Here is a 14953-nt window from a genome sequence, read left to right on the forward strand (position 1 = left end):
CAGACAGAGAGGTAGACACAAAATCTGAAACAGGATCCAGGCTCTGAGCTGTCAGCACAGAGCATCACATGGGCTCAAACCCATGAACCATGAAATCATGACCTGAACCGAAGTCGGACACTTACCAGACTGAGCCACCTAAGCACCCCAGGAGATATTTTTTAAGGAACAAAAATTCAATACCTGTCTTCTTCATGATGCTGGTATTTTGTGCTACCTTTCCAGGAAATGGCCAACTTCTTGTACCAATATTCCTGAAGACAAAAGCAAGAGATTGGTGCAGCATCCATGAATGCGCTATGCCACCCAAATTCCCAACTTCCCGCCAGGACTGAGATACTCAACCCCCACCTGCCCAGGAGTGTTGGCTGTTGAGGGTACCCAGCTCCAAATCCCCTCCAACCTTGATCACAGCCAAAGAGAGTCACTTGCCCTGGGTTATGCCAGGGACCTGCACCAATAACTGTGAGGTACAAGACCCTAAGCCCTTGCCTCACTCGACTCTGACGGATGCTCCTGGCTTCAGTGCTTCCCATGAGAACAGCCCCGCTGCCGTCACTCCCTCAGAGAAGCTGTTGCTGAGAGTAGTCCCATAATCCTGCATACAATCTCCAAGAAACTCAGAGAACAACTGGTTTCCCCAACTGGTACCATTTTGTAGACCTGGATTTCCATTACCATAGCCTTGCCAACAAGGCAAAAGGAACCACACAGCCAAAGTATGACACCTGAAGAAGGATGCACAGAATGGCAGAGGATGGAGTGAAGAATTAGGAACTTACTTACTCCTTTGTCCTGTCTCCTGGAACATATAAAGTCTATAGGAATGTCTCAAGAATGAGTAAACAAATAGGTAATTTACATCTATATCTTGTATAGCACTTCTCATACTGTAATCACAACAGAAGACCATTTGCATGAAAGGTCTGAGAACTGCTCCCTTCTGGATTTATAATAGTTCTTAAGTTTGAATATCTTAATGCCAAAAATTCTTTAGTTTGACAATGATCAAACTAAAGTCATTGCTACTTGCCAAAACAGATAAATGTCTGAAAAACTGTCAGAGATTCTGTTGCCATGACTCCATTGCAACGTCATGGCCACTGTCTACCAGAATCTGCCTTATCTGGGTAGCCGTCACCTTACCCACGCACCAGTCGTTCACGATCCACTGGATCATACCATCTCAGATAACACATGTTGTCAATCTTTACGGTGGTATGATTTCTGAGTGATTATTACTTTTTAATTTAAAAAAATTAATTATGGTAACACATAAAATAGACGATGTTAACCACTTTTAATTTTTTTAATTTTTTTTTTTGAGACAGAGAGACAGACAGAGTGTGAGCAAGGAAGGGGCAGAGAGAGAGGGAGACACAGAATCCGAAGCAGGCTCCAGGCTCTGAGCTGTCAGCACAGGGCCCGACACGGAATTCAAACTCACAAACCCTGAGATCATGACCTGAGCTGAAGTCAGATGCTTAACTGACTGAGCAACCCAGGTGCCCCAAATCTTAACCACTTTTAAATGTACAATTCAGTGATAGTAAGTACATTCACATTGTTGTGCAACCATCACTACCATCTATCTCAAGAGTATTTTCATCATCCCAAACTGAAACGCTGTACCCATTAAACTTCCCAGCTCCTGGTAATCTCTCTTCTTCTTTCTTTGTCTCTGATTTTGATTACTATAGGTCTCTAATACAAATGGAATCATATAGTATTTATCATTTTCTGACTGGTACATTTCACCTAGCATGTCCTCAAGATTCATCCATGTAGTAGCATGTGTCAGAATTTCACCCGTTTAAGTCTAAATAATATTCTACTGTATGTATATAGCACATTTTGTTTCTCCATTTCATCCACTGATGGACATTTGAGTTGCTTCCACTTTTTGGATATTGTGAATAATACTGCTATGAATATGACTGTATTTAAATATTTGTTCAGGGCACCTAGGTGGCTCAGCTGGTTGAACATCCAACTTCAGCTCAGGTCATGATCTCGTAGTTCATGAGTTCAAGCTCCACATCAGGCTTGCTACTGTGAGCCTGTCTATGCAGACCCCACTTTGGATCCTCTGTCCCCCTCTATTTGCCCCTCTCCCATTTGAACTCTCCCCCAGAAAATAAATCAATATTTAAAAATAAAATTAGATAAATAAATATTTGTTCAGGTCCCTGCTTTCCATTTTTAGGTGTATATAACCACAAGGGGAATTGCTCATTCAAACTGTAATTCTGTTTTGGGGGAGTTCTTTTTTAAGTAAGCTCTACACTCAACATGGGGTTTGAACTCAATGACCCCAAGATCAAGAGTCCCATGCCCTACCAAGAGAGTCAGGCTGGTGCCCCTGTTTTTATGTTTTTGAGTAACTGCCATAATGTTTTCCACAGTGGCTTTACCATTTTACATTTCTAACAGTGTGTGAGGGTTTCAATTTCCCCAAATTCTCACCAACACTTGTTATTTCCTTTTTTGAGAGTAGCCCTCCCAAAGGGCATACGTAGCATCTCATTATGGTTCTGATTTTCATTTCTCTACTGAGCTGTGATGTTGAGCATCTTTTCATGTGCTCATTGGCCCTTTGTTTTTATTCCTTAAGAAATATCTACTCAAGTCCTTTGCCCATTTTTTAATTGGGTTGTTTGGTTTTTGTTTTTGTTGAGTTGTAGGCGTTCTTTATGTTTCCTGCATATAACCCTTCACCAAATATATGATTTGCAAATATGTTCTTCCATTCTACTCATTGCCTTGTGACTGTCTGTTGTGTCCTCTGATGCACAGAAGTTTTAAATTTTGATGTAGTCCAGTTTATCTATGTTTCCTTTTGTTGCTTATGCTTTTGATGTTATATCCAAGAAATCATCACCAAATCCAATGTCATGCAGCTTTTTCCCTATGTATTCTTCTAAGTGTTTTATTGTTTTAGTTCTTACATTTAGATCTTTGATCCATTTTGAAGTAATTTTTTAGATATGGTATAAGGTAAGAGCCCAACTTCATTCTTTTGCATATCAATACCCAGTTTTTCCAAAACCATCTATTTAAAGGACTATCCTTTCCCCCATTGAATGGTATTGGTAACCCAGTTGAAAATCATTTGACCATATATGTGAGGATTTATTTCTGGGCTCTTTATGCCATTGGTCTATATGACTGCTTTAAGCAGAGTGATCACTTTTAAAATCCTTTTAACAGCTCTGTAAACAATTATGATGTTCAGTATCACAGATTAAAGGTCTTCCACTGTAATCTAATTCCATACACATTCCACCAAAAGGCTGTACATTCCTTAAGAGCTGAGGCCATGTCTAGCTGTCTTTGTAACCTTGGTGCCTGGCATTGTTTCTGATACATAGTAGGTGCCACCAAAACTATGTGACCCAAATGTCAAGATGCTAGTAGGCAACTTTTGCTCATCACCTGGCCACCTTGAACTGGGACTCAGCAATTCAATGCATTCTTAAAAGAGATTAAACTCCACAACATACTAATAAGGAATGCCTACTTTACTGAAGAATTCTTGGGAAGGCAGGAAAGTTTATATTGCACACAATATGGCAAGACTTCATAAAACTCCTTTAAATATTTCTCTTCTTTTTCCTCAGTCTTCTCCCTGCTGCTACTTCATTTCCCTTCCTTCTTTTTGTCTTCCTTTAATCCAACCTCTAAAAAATATGCTCTGTGGTCCCAAAACTATTCAGTTCTCAGCCTTACCATGCCAACCCACTCAGACAAAATAAGAGCCTGGTGGTTGGTTAATGGAGCAGAACCACCTATCTATTGTTCTTTAAGCCTAATGCTTAGGAGCTCAACTTCACCCCACTGCAAGCAGCTGATCAAAGTGTTCACCCTCCCTACATGGGTTTTCTGGATCAGGGAAGGGGACACGAAGAGAGAGAAGAATCTACTAAGAAAATAAGACTTTTCTCCATTGGGTTACAAAGATCTATTGAATGAATGAATGAATGAAGATTATCACCATCAAGCTTTAGTCAGTGTGAAGACACCTGCCAGAAGCTGCAGTATTCCCTAATCCTACCCCTTTCTCCTGCTGGGCCCTGGTCAACCACTACTTAGTGAGCCCCTAGCTTAACAGAGACCACAACAAAGCTCTGAGTCTGAGATACAGAGCCGTCTGGGTCACTAAGGTATCACTGGCCCTGTCTTCTCTGGTCCTGTAGGTCTCTAATTCCTGGGCCTATCTGTCTTGCTGGGCCCTCCTTCATTGGCATCCAGGTTCCATCTGTCTTTCTGGTTTCTGGTCCATGTGAGTGCTTTGTCTATCATTACCTCCCCAATAGTGCTTCCAGCCCCACTCTGATCTATGCCACCTGGACATGGCCCTCTTCCACCCTAGTTTCACTGCTTCAGTACCAACAACTAGATGCTGATAAATGGGAGTGGGATGAAGAAAGAGTCTCCTGTTATTTAAACACTGACTGTTTCAGGTGTATGATTAAGGGCTCTTAACCAGCATGACTGGGTTGAATATTCTTCTGCCACTCACAAGATATGTGGCCTTGGATGAGTCAGTTGATCTCTCTGTTCCTAGGTTTTCTCATATAGTATATAGTGATAATAATTGTAAATAATATAGTAAATGCTCAATTCGTGTTCACTGTTGATATTATTGTGATTACTGCTCACATGCATTGATTTCATTTAATCCTCACAAAAATCTTGCAAGGTGAGTACTATTCTGCCTGCCTCATAGGTTTTAGAGAAAAGGAAACTAAAGTTCTGATAAGGTAATTCACCCATGGTTACAGAGCCAGTAAGTAATGGAAATAAGATCTAAACTTGGTCTCTTTGACCCCCAGACCCCATGCCCTTTCCATGATGCCAGGCCTCCTCCAAAGGCAACTACCTCCAAGGTATGGAGTGGTCAAGTCTTCTTGAGGAAGAGTAAGGGGCTAGAGGCCACCAGCTGGGGCAATTACTTTTTGTGGCATGTTCAGGAAGTAATGAAGGGAAATGAAATGAGTCTTAAACCAGATTTAAAATAAGCAGCTCCACCTTGCAGTACACATGCAGGAAATCCTCAATGCCCTCATCTGAAAAATGGGAAGGATAATACAGTGTTTTTAACAATAACAACAACAGTCCTGTGTGGGGAGCACATGTGAGAGAGCAGTAAATTAGTAAGCAGTGTAAACCATGTGAAAGTACTCTCCGTATTGTGGCACCACAAATCGAAGATTACTGTTCCAAAGTCAGTGTGGGATAATGGAAGAGAGATAGCCTTTGAATCCAAAATAAATGGGGTCAAATCATAGTATCTGGGTATTCTGGGTAGGTCATTTCACTTCTCTGAGCCTCAGTGTCCTCATGAATGAGAATTTATCAGACTCTCAGTTGCAACTGATAGAAAATTGTGCTCAACAGGCATGTGAACAAAAAGGGAGTTGATTCTGATTCGAAGTATTCCAACTAGAGTTTAGGCATGCAAACAATGTTGCCAAGTCACAGGCTCTTTCTTAAACTCTTAACTGTTCTCCTATGCATTGTATCATTCTTAAATGATAGCCACCCCCACCGCCACCAATACATCAGGATTACATGCAGCCCCCTAAACAACCACAGAGCAGAAAACTTCTTTACTCTCAAAGTTCCAGAATTAATTCTCATTGACCTGGCTTAGAGTCTGTCCCCAGACCAATACTGAAGCTGAGAGATAATAATATTCTGATTGATCATACTCTGGAGTAAGAAGAGTGAGATAAACCCCGTTAGAAAACTATAAGGTGAGGGGCACCTGGGTGGCTCAGTTGGTTAAGCATCCGACTTCAGCTCAGGCCATGATCTCATGGTTCAGTGGTTCAAGCCCCACGACAGGCTCTGTGCTGACAATTCAGAGCCTGGAGATTGCTTCAGATTCTGTGACTCCTTCTTTCTGCCCCTCCCCCATTCATGCTCTGTCTCTCAAAAATAAATAAAACGTTAAAAAATTTTTTAATTAATTAAAAAAAAAACAAGGTGAGAATGGTGCGGAGGACTGATTCTCCAAAAGACAAAATGCTATTACCTGAAAATTGGGCAATGGATGCCAGGCCAGCAGCAATAGATGTCCATAATAGAGGATGTGATGGTCACATGGTGGAGTTGTCTCCAGGCTGAAATAAGCCCTGCAAATAAGTAGGTAATTGTGGTGATTATAGAGGAGGCCAGGGCTCTGCAAAGTAAATTCTGAGCTACTGTTAGCCCAATGAGAAGTAAAATGAGCACCCTGACCGAGGCAAATGCAGAAGGTCTCAGGATGGGTAGTAAGGTGTTGGATCCCATGCTGGACTGGTGCTAGGGCAAAAGTCAAAGTCAGCCCACAAGGGGCAGAGTTTAGGGCTCAGAATAGGCAGGTAACAAGATATGGTCGGGACTGCAGCCAAGAAGCCAATGCTGGTGAAACTGTGGGTCTGGCTTTTGGTTGAGTGGACAGCTTGTCCCCCTAAAAAGGCCAGGCCCAGCAGGCAAAGAAAACCATAGCAACCACAAGTTAAGGAAGACAGATGAAAAGCCTGTAAACACAGCTTCCAGCCATGTGGCATAGCTTTGGGTTCCTAGGAGACAGCCACATAAAGACCAGTCTGGCTCATGGCGACCAGGCAAAAGGGACTATTTCTGGGCTCAACTGTGGGCTGACACAGAGTCTGCAAACCAGACAGGCAGACAGGCAGTAGTACAAACAGACATCACGGCTGCAAAACCAGAGTTTTCCTATGTTGCACTTCTATTTGCTCACGTGTGCATAGGGGCCAAGTTTGCTCTCTGCCCACACTAGTTGGTGCCCACCCCACTTCCCATCTCCAGGCAAACTTCCGACCCAGCCTCAGCACTGTGTGGCAGGCAACCATTTAGAGTGGTTGCAACTGTGAAACCCTACTAAGGAGCTCCGTGTTGCTCTGTCATAAATAACCAGCTGCCTTGTGCAATTTCCTGAGCTGTGCAATCAGCAATGACAATCTGCCTTTCCATCCATCACCAGGCAGTGACTGTGGGTCCTCAGCAGGATGCTGATAACTCCATTTTTCAAGGCTGTGGCCAGACCCACTTTTCACCACTGGAGAGTTCACCATTACTCTGCAATGGCGGGTATGACAGTGCCCACCCAGAACAGACATTTAATAGGATATAAAATCTTTCTCTCCAATTCCATTTTCCAAAGAGAAAAAAATCAGCAAACTCTTTTTGCCTGATAAATACTTGAAATTTTAGGTGCACAAAACCCAAACAGTAACTATGGCAACACAAGCCACTCCAGTAAGACTAACACAGATTATTTCCAGCACAATAGCCTGGCTTGTGCTCAGAAAGCAGAGGTAATGTTGGCTGAAAGCAATTCCTGAATTGGAGGGAGGGGGATAAAATCCTCCGACAGTGGAAGGTTCATGCTTGAGTTTCTGGTTTCAGGCCTCTAGGATTCAGTGGCAAGATGAATTGACTACTGGATTAATATCTTGCCTCTCCACACTAATGAGCTGGCAGCGTCTTCATCCTCTGCTTGGGCTTCTTCACTTCCAACCACAAAGCCATTCAAACCTCGGGACTGATGGTAATGGCACAAAGAATATGAGCTCTGAAAATTACAGAATCAGACATTTGGACCAGATGCCAGGGCTCACCCAGCCTGGGAGACTCCTGAAAACAAGAGAATGTGCTGTATGTCTTACACAGGGTTGAGGACGTAGTCCATGGTTGGTAAAGCTCTGTCCAACCTCATTTATTTCATAGGTGGGAAAAATGAGACCCAGGAAGCTTAGGAGATTTGGCCATGGTCACTGAGAATCAGAAGGTGACATGGACTCCTGGTTAAGGCCACTGGCTGTAAGGTCAGACTGAATGGGGTTTGCATCCTGGCTATTAGATTCCAGGCAACTCGGTTAACTTCACTGATCCTGATTTACTTAAGAATAGTACATATGCTGATAATAATAAAAGTGCCTACCTTTTAAGATTGTTATAAAAATAAATGAAGTAAATGGGCACCTGGGTGGCTCAGTCAGTTAAGCGTCCGACTCTTGGTTTCGGCTCAGGTCGTAATCTTGCAGTTTGTGAGACAGAGCCCCACATCAAGCTCCATGCTGACATTGTGGAACCTGCTTGGGACTCTCTATCTCCCTCTTTCTCTCTGCCCCTTCCCCACTCGCTCTTTCTCTCAAAATGAGATAAAATAAACCTTAAAAAAGAACTGAAGTAATCCATGTATGCAGCACATAATATGTGCCCCCAAAATAATTGCTGTTATTAATGGCAAAGCCAGAACTAAACCAATTACTCCTCCAGAACACTTGTGCACAATGCAAGAAAAAATCCATTCACCTCAATCCACAGTCCCACTTCTTTCCATATCCCATCTTCTTTGGACACAAACTGACCATTTATTATTTTTTTAATGTTTGTTTATTGAGAGACAGAGAGAGACAGAGTACAAGCAGGGGAGGGGCAGACAGAAGAGGAGACACAGAATCCTAAGCAGACTCCAGGCTCCGAGCTGTCAGCACAGAGCCCGATGGGGTTCGAACTCACAAACCGCGATATCACGACCTGAGCCGAAGTCGGACACTTAACCAACTGAGTCACCCAGGTGCCCCACAAACTGACCATTTAACCAGTTCAAATGTAACAGTCTTCTTTAAGACAGTGGTTCTCAAACAGTTTGTTTTAGGAGCCTTTTCTACACTTAAAACTTATTGGGGATTCCCAAAGAGTTTTCATTTTATGTCAGCTGTGCTGACAGCTCAGAGCCTGGAACCTGCTTCAGATTCTGTGTCCCCCTCTCTCACTGCCTCTCTCCCTGTTCACACTCTCTCTCTATTTCTCAAAAATAAATAAACATTGAAAAAAATTTTAACGAAATGAACTATTTTCCAAAACAAAACACTTAAGGAAAAGAGTGGCATTGTTTACATTTATGCAAATCTCTTCAATGTCTGGCTTGATAGAAGACTGTTATTCAAATCTGCTTCTGCAATACTCTATTGTGATATACTGTTTGAACTGAAGTATATGAAGAAAATACAGTTTCAGACAGGTAAATAGTCAGAAAAGAGAGGAATACTTAAATAGACTGTTCAGATAATTGTGAATTTTCTTCTTTGTTACTACTTCAAAACTCAGCAAGTGGTAGTTTCTTAAAGATCAGTTACAGGTAGAATCTGAAACCACATCAATGAAATTTTCATACTCTGTAACATTACAATCTCTTGGCTTATCATGCACTTTGAGTGGATTTTTTTAACTTATGCATTTTTTTATTGTTTATTTACTTTTGAAACAGAGAGAGAGAGTGAAAGGAAGAGAGGGGCAGAGAGATGGGGACAGATGATGGAAAGCAGGTTCTGCTCTGAGAGCAGAGAGCCCAATGCGGGGCTCAAACTCACAAACCATTGGATCATGACCTGAGCCAAAGAAAGTCAAACACTTAACCAATTCAGCCACCCAGACACCCCAAACTTATGCATTATTTTTTAACATCATGCGTTGGTCATTTGGAAAATATTGGCTGAGTTACACAGATTTTCCAAATGTTTCACTTTCACTATATAAGATCACATTCATTAACATCACCAGTAATCTCATAAGTCTTTAAGTATCAGGAAGCTGTCAAGTTCATAGTGACAGATATTCTGATTCTCACTTCAAGGCTTGAATTTGATCTTTGGTAACAAATACTATCAGTGTTTTCCTTCATAGGCTCATTTCAATTCTTTTTGAGAAATTTTCTACCACATACCCAAGCTGGAGTAACTACAGTTTTTGTTAAGTGATTTTTTTAAAAAAGGTAAAAACCATACTTTTACAAATATGAAATGATTAAATATAAAATATATTAAAGATTTCATTTAACTCATAATGAAAGAACCAGATAGATGTTTTAACCAAGTCAAAGAATAAGTCAGAGAAGCACAAATTTATAATGAATAAAAACATGTTGAAATGAATGTGCAAATGGCACAAAACTGGCTTTTTCATAGAGGGGAAATGGTGTCCCTCATGAGGCAGGATTCATTTGCATATCTATAGACAAGAACTCTTTTGCATTGTTATCAATTATCTACAACTTACAGGGTTGTAAAATAGCTCCATAGAATCATACTCAGCTAGGCATGTGCTAGAAACCACGCAGTTTTCCTATGAAGTTCAAATCTTCCCTATGGTCTTCTGTCACCCATTCTTTAAAGTAAAAATGCTGTTTTTTGGAAAAGAGCAGCTAGTTCTGCTCACAACTCAGCACAAATACACTCTATGAGACAATCATCCTACTTTGGTATGCAACACAAGTAACTCTAGTAAACTTTGGTGCCACTGCCTTATTTCTGCTAAGGTGTCAGCAAGTTTAGCTACTGTTGGTTTTACTCCATTAGTACAAATGTCAACATGGTGAAATGGCAAATAATAATCTTAGTATTCATCTAATACTCTTATATTAGTAAATAATTTTAACCTTGAGGACCCCCTGACAAGGTCTTGGGGACTCCTAAGGGTCTGTAGACCACACTTTAGAACCGCCGCCCTAAGATATGTAGTTGATCAAGGAAATGATCTAAGGAAGAATGAACAGGGGTACCTGGCTGGCTCAGTCAGAAGAGCATTGGACACTTGACCTCAGGGTTATGGGTCATGCTCCACATTGGGGGCATAGAGCTTATTTAAAAAGAAGGAGAGGAGATGGAGATGGAAATGGAAAAGCAGCAAAGCCAATTGAATAATCACTTCTTGTGGAGATTATCAATGAAAACCTAGGAACAGTGGCATGGAGTTCTGTCGGGGCCCGCCAAGTTTTCTGTCTAAGAGAGGCCTTACCATCCTATCAACCCAAGCCAGGCGCTCCAACATATGCTTCTGAGTTTGCCCATGACGGGAAAGAAGGTTTGGCAGGCCTCCAACCCAAGCCAGGCACGGTCCATTCCTTGCCTAATAGGAGCTTTTTAAAAATCAGTTTTAAAGGGAGGAGCTGTCGGGGCCGGGCCGCCAAGTTTTCTGTCTGCCTCAGGCAAGGATTATCACTCTGTTGAGTGAGCCAGTAAACAAGATTTGCATCTGGAGGCTGGAGATTGCCATTTCCTGGTCAAAATAACTTTTGGCAACTGTCTTGCTGAGCTAGACGTGAGTGACCAAGGCACACAAAAGATCAAAACCGTATTCAGTGTTAGTTCTCCATCCCCCAAGATTGCTGAGGCAAAGTCGGGGCGCTTCTTTGATATGCATTCGACTCTGTAGCCTGCCTAGGTCAGCTTGCCTTGTCTTCCCCCCCTGAAGACTATATAAAGAACAGTTCTTTGAATAAACGCTCTTTTTCGCCTGATGGGAGAACCGTGAGTTCCCTCCTTACTCTTTGGGTCTCCCTCTCCTGCCCCCTTTTTCTCTCCCTCCCTCAGGAGAAGGACCCTCGACGATTCTCCGCCCTGCTGGTCGGGGAGGAAACAGGTACCGGATGAGTGCCCTGGCCATCGGTTACGACAATTGTCGGGGCTCAGTAAAGTAACGCGACCCTGAGCGTGGGTTACGACAGAGTTCGGGAAGTGAAAATTTTAAATAATAAAACCCACTAAAAGTTGGTATGCGCTGTTATTATCATATATTGGCATTTCCAAATAATGCCATGTGTGAGAGGAATTCCAAATAATGCCAGTGATAAAACACTCCTACCCTAATGGGCAGATCATCCCCACTGCTCCCAACCTGTATGCCACTGTCCAGAAGTATAGAGCCAAGTAAGACATAGGAATCCACTAGTTTTAGAAGCACAGACTGTACAGGAAAGAGGTGGAGTTCATTCCATTTCTCTTCTTTAAGTGACTACCTTAGAAAGGTTACATGGATGCTTGTCAAAATCCACAACTGATCAGTATCTTAGTCCTTCTCTCCCTGCAAAAAATAAGGATTTTAACTGTTCAATTAGTCACCTCCTCTCTCAAATTTTGCACCACTTGTATCATACATTTTATTTTTGTTTTTTTAACCTAACAACAAACACATTGTTATAGAATCAAAATTTTTTTAATCTATCCACGTATTTAGCACTTTCTTCACTTTTCATTCTTTCTTGTGTCTCAGACCTTCCTTCTGCCTAAAGCATATTCTTTAGAATTTCCTGGGGTGCATCCAACTTTGGCTCAGGTCTTACAGTTTGTAGGTTCAAGCCCTGCATTGGGCTCTGTGCTGACAGCTCAGAGCCCAGAGCTTGCTTCAGATTCTGTGTCTTCCTCTCCCTCTGTCCCTCACCCACTCATGCTCTGTCTCTCAAAAGTAATTAAAAATTGAAAAAAATTTTTTTAATTTCCTTTAGTGAGAGTCTGCTGGTGATGAATTCTCTCAGATTTTATCTACAGATGTCTTTATTTCCTCCTCTTTAAAAAATATTTTTGCTGGATATATAATCCTAGGTTTATAGTTATTTTCTCAACACATTTTAGATATTTCAGTGGTTTCTTTGATTGCTGTTGAGAGGACAACTGTCAAGATAATTGCCATTCTTTCAGTGTAATCTGTCTTCCCTCTGATTGCTCTAAGATCTTCTTTGGTGATCTACAGTGTCATTTATGATGTGTGCAAGTACAAATTTCTTCTTAGCTTTTTTCCCACATTATGTTTTATATAAAGTATAATTAACATGCATTGTTATATTAGGTTCAGGTGTATGATGGAATGATTCAACAATTCTGTACATTACTCAGTGCTCATCAAGGTAAGTGTACTCTGGATTTCTTTTTACCTCACTTGAGATTCATTGAGCTCCCTGAATGTGTGGGCAGGTGTCTTCTGCCAATCCTGAAACATCTTTAGCTATTATCTGTTTTGGGGGGAGGGGGTAATTTTTTTGTTTATTGACTTTTGAGACAGAGAGAAACAGAGCATGAGTGGGGGGAAAGGAGGAGAAAGAGAGGGAGACATGGAATCTGAAGCAGGCTCCAGGCTCTGAGCTGTCCGCACAGAGCCCAACACAGGGCTCAAACCCACAAACTGTGAGATCATGACCTGAGCTGAACTCGGACACTTTACCAACTGAGCCACCCAGGCACCCCAGCTATTATCTGCTTAAATATTGTCTCTCTATCTTTCTCTATATCATGTTTCTGTTTCTTTCTCTTTTCTTGTGGAACATCAGTTATTCATCTATTAAGTTGTTTCATTCTGTCTTCCAGATCTCTAGATGTCTCTTTCCTATTTGCTATCCTTTTGTATCTCTGTATTGTGTACTGAATATATTTTTTAGAGCTCTCTTCTTGGTTACTGATTCTTTCCTCAGTGTCTAATTAATTGTTGAATCCATAATTTTTCATCTCTTAAAATGTTTTTCAAATACATTCTGTCAGTTTTATAGTCTGATTATTTACTCATAATTTTATTTATTTCCTTAAACAGATTAAAATACTTCTGTGAATGATAATTCCACTATCTGTATCCTTTGTGGGTCTGATTCTGCTGTCTGTCTGTTGTTTCTGCTGGCTCAGTACTCATGTTTCCTTGGTTTCCTTAATGTATTTTATCATTTTTGAGTAGGAGCTGAAATCTCTTAGAAAATTCTCATGAAGATTTCCTGAGGGCCTAGAGAAGGCAAGTTCCTCTAAGGGGATGTACACTGGGTTCTGGTAGGCACTTCAAGGGCACTACCAATCTAGCATCACTTGGGTGATTTGAATTTGTGTTACAGATCCTCCAAAGGGTTGATGTGTGGTTACAAATTGTCAGGGAAGAATTTTTTTTTTTACCCTCTACCCAGTCCCATTGTTCAACACAAGCAATTGTTTTTCCCTCCTATGACAGGTTTTTTTCCAAATTACCCTGCACTAAATCACCTTAACACTGAGCTATGGCCAGTTGAGGTCCCGATTTTATAGGAGGGCTCCTATTAGACCTTTACTTTGGGCAGGTTCTAGGTTTCATCTCCTCTCTTCCATGACTAAAGCCATAAAAAAACAAAAGCTCAAAAATCACCTAGTTCAGCATCTATGAAGCAAAAACCAGCTTTGAAAACTATTTACATTTCTTAGTTTTTGACCTTTGAGGATCCCTTAATAACTTGCTGGATTATGAACACATTTTTAACAATTTTTTTAATATTTATTTATATTTGAGAGAGGTCAGGGCAGAGTGCAAGTGGAAAGGGGCAGAGAGGGAGGGAGACACAGAATCCAAAGCAGGCTCCAGGCTCTGAGCCATGAGCACAGAGGATGATGTGGAGCTCAAACCCATGAACTATGAAATCATGACCTAAGCCAAAGGTGGACACTTAACCAACTGAGCCACCCAGGTGCCCCTGAACACATTTTTTAAATGGCTTGATGTATTATCCAGCACACTTAGCTGTTTCCAGCAGGAGGACCAGTAAACATAGTTCCTCCAAACTGCAAGAAATGAAAGTGCACATAAAAACATTTGGTGTATAAATGATGAATGCTCTAATGCTGATTGTGTGGAAAAGAAGTGAGGAAAGGCAAGGAGACTGCATCTGGATATATACCTGAAAACTTCAGTAGGGATTAGCCAATGAAGGGCCTTGAATATCATTCAACATTTAAACTTCATCTAGTAGGTAATGGAAGTGCTTCCAAATTTGGACCGTAAGACACGTAAGATATTTCATATATCAACATCTCAGGATTCTACTCCTTTCCCTTTTAAGCTGCATTTCTCACAGCGTGGCCAAATTCCACCTGCATCAGAACTATCTGGTTCATATATCAAAACCTGCATATTTCCAAGTCCCATCCCAAACCTGTTGAATCAGTATTCCCAGGGAAGGAGAGTGGGAAAGAGATCACTAGTAGACTGGGAAATCACTTTTTTAAAAGTAATTTATTGTCAAATTAATTTCCATACAACACCCAGTGCTCTTCCCCACAAGTGCCCTCCTCCATCACCTCCACCTCTTTTCCCCCCTCCCTCTTCAGCCCTCAGTTCATTTTCAGTATTCAATAGTCTCTCAAGTTTTGCGTCCCTC

General features: G+C 41.3%; 1 pseudogene; it reads left to right on the forward strand.

The window, feature by feature from the left end:
* The first annotated feature begins 440 nt into the window (after nt 1-440).
* The window catches only part of LOC115274465, a 33235-nt pseudogene continuing 18722 nt past the window's right edge, over nt 441-14953 (forward strand).

The sequence above is a fragment of the Suricata suricatta genome, chromosome 12, assembly GCF_006229205.1.
Source record: "Suricata suricatta isolate VVHF042 chromosome 12, meerkat_22Aug2017_6uvM2_HiC, whole genome shotgun sequence".
Taxonomy (NCBI): domain Eukaryota; kingdom Metazoa; phylum Chordata; class Mammalia; order Carnivora; family Herpestidae; genus Suricata; species Suricata suricatta.